We start from the raw sequence: 2,354 nt of genomic DNA on the forward strand, positions 1-2,354 counted from the left end.
GCATCTTTTTCATCCCGGAATTGCATTACTATCGGGCAGCACATGGATGGATTCGACTTCCGGAGTCGCCGAGCTTTGCATATGGTGTCCTGCATGCTACATGCATTCAGGATGGCAGTTTTGGCACGCTCAAGTGGGATTCGATCGGATGCATTGGATATTATTGCTTGATGCCGGTATTCCATGCATTGACTAATCTCAGTGGCTGTGTCAATAAGAAGTGACGCTTTTTCTAAGTTTGTTTGACTGCATGTTGCGTCAGGATTCAGAAGGCATGCAATCGATTGTATTGTTCGGAGGGAGGACATTTGGCGCACACGTGTTTTGAGATTTTCTAGGTCATTTAGGACTTCAGAACCTACTGGCAATGGTGAGAGAGTGTTGCCGGGTTGAGGAGGCAAGGATATGTCAGTTAGAACAACTGAACAATCTAAGTTTGCCTGGGATGCTGTCTTTGCCAGCTTCGGGAGATGAGGGGGTTGGGAGATGGATCTTCTGGATCTAAACCGCTTCTTTGAACATGCTGGGAGGATAGCTGATGGGGATTCGAGGTCTAGCGATGCGCAGTGTCCTAATTTAACCACCAAAGATGGACCGTCATACTCATAGCTGCGCGCTCTCTCGCTTAAGTCTGCTACCTATATCATCATCGAGAGCGTGACATCAGGCTTCAACACCGATCTTCACTGCCGTACCTGCCTACTACCTATAGTAAACACCAGACCAGTATCTATATGGGCCGATAGAAACCGGGTTCCAACTATGCGTGACATCTTAAGTTAACGGCCAACGGCGGTCTGTCATTCTTGTAACTGTAGTCCATATTGCATACCTTGGCTTCTTATCATGATTGTATGACCTGCGTCCATGTGCAACGCCCAGTATAAGGCTTCAACTATGCTCAGTAGCCCAGTTTAATGGCCAACGACGCCCCGTCATACTCATAATTATACTCGATGCTACTTACCGAGGCTACTTATAGTAACTGACAGGCCCATGCATATGCTTGTAGTTGACTATGATGTCCCAACTATACACAATGGACTAACCCAATGACCGACGGCGGTCCTTCATATCCATACGTCGTCCACTTGCCAACACCCCATGCCTGAAAAATACACAACCAACATAAAAAATCATGTTTATCTTTATTGGTTGCATCGGTACAAACATAATTTATGGTCAATCCAGTTATGAGTCTTTTACTTGATAGGGTTTCTGAAAAGAGTGTAATCAGTTACGACTCGTACACAGCTTCCGCGGTATCATTTAAAACACAATTAAACAAAGTTAGAGCGTCTACATCACCAAGTGCTTGATAAATCCTTTTGCCCAAAATTACCGGTCGGTGTCCGCACTGAAGCTGAAATCACTTCCGCTGTATCCGAATAAATGAGGTTGTAAGATAGCCAGAAGTGCTGCGATCCAACCGTCCCAGATAATGAAAATGATTCAGCTGAGAGTGTACCGACACATTCTTCAGTGGAAATCCCCAGTGCACAACTGGAAAATTGCTGTAACTGTCGCCCTACGGATTTGCTGACACCCATTAACAGGAGCTATGGATTCGAGACAACCGTTGTCAAGCACCTGAAGACTCCCTGGTTCCGCTTCCCAAGCAGGCGAGGTCAAAGCCATACAACAAAACAGCCCGTAGTGCAGCCTGATACACACGTTACTTGATGTTAGCCGATAGCCGCCTTGACACCGTAGGTGCTTCAAATTACCAAACGCATTGCAGGTTCATGCATTGACCTAATCTGCCACACTACAATCAGAACTAATACAAAATCGAATATATGTAAAGCTGTGACAGTTCCATTCCGAAGTCAACCCACCGTACAAACACGCAGCAACACAAGATACCTCTGAACTCATGTCTCTGCGAGCTCTCAGCTACCTCAGTTGCGTACAATCTGGACAATTCAAGTCCCTCATAATCACATATACTAACTCCAGTTCGCATCGATCGAATACCTGAGTATCGATTATCGCTCCTAAACCGGGCAGTATAGTACCATTGAAGCAGTTAGGAATTGAGTGTCTATTATTTCGGGAGGCATTCTAACTTACATCAAAGTGCTTTCTAGCAAACTTTTCGGACATTTATCCTATTTCAAGTCCCAAATATGGGTATGGCTGTCTTATTACCTTGCTTGAATGGCAACAATGAACCACCACTAACCTTCGATAGACCCAAGAATATCCTAACTATAATGACCACCATGAACGGCTCATCCAAGATGTTTATGTACGGGGCTATCCACGAACCGAAGTTCGACGTCGCGATGAGAGTACCGCGACTACAGTACCAGTCCGATGGCTTGCCCGTAGTCCATTATATTTTTGATATA

This window comes from Opisthorchis viverrini, assembly GCF_000715545.1.
Source record: "Opisthorchis viverrini unplaced genomic scaffold opera_v5_27, whole genome shotgun sequence".
Taxonomy (NCBI): domain Eukaryota; kingdom Metazoa; phylum Platyhelminthes; class Trematoda; order Opisthorchiida; family Opisthorchiidae; genus Opisthorchis; species Opisthorchis viverrini.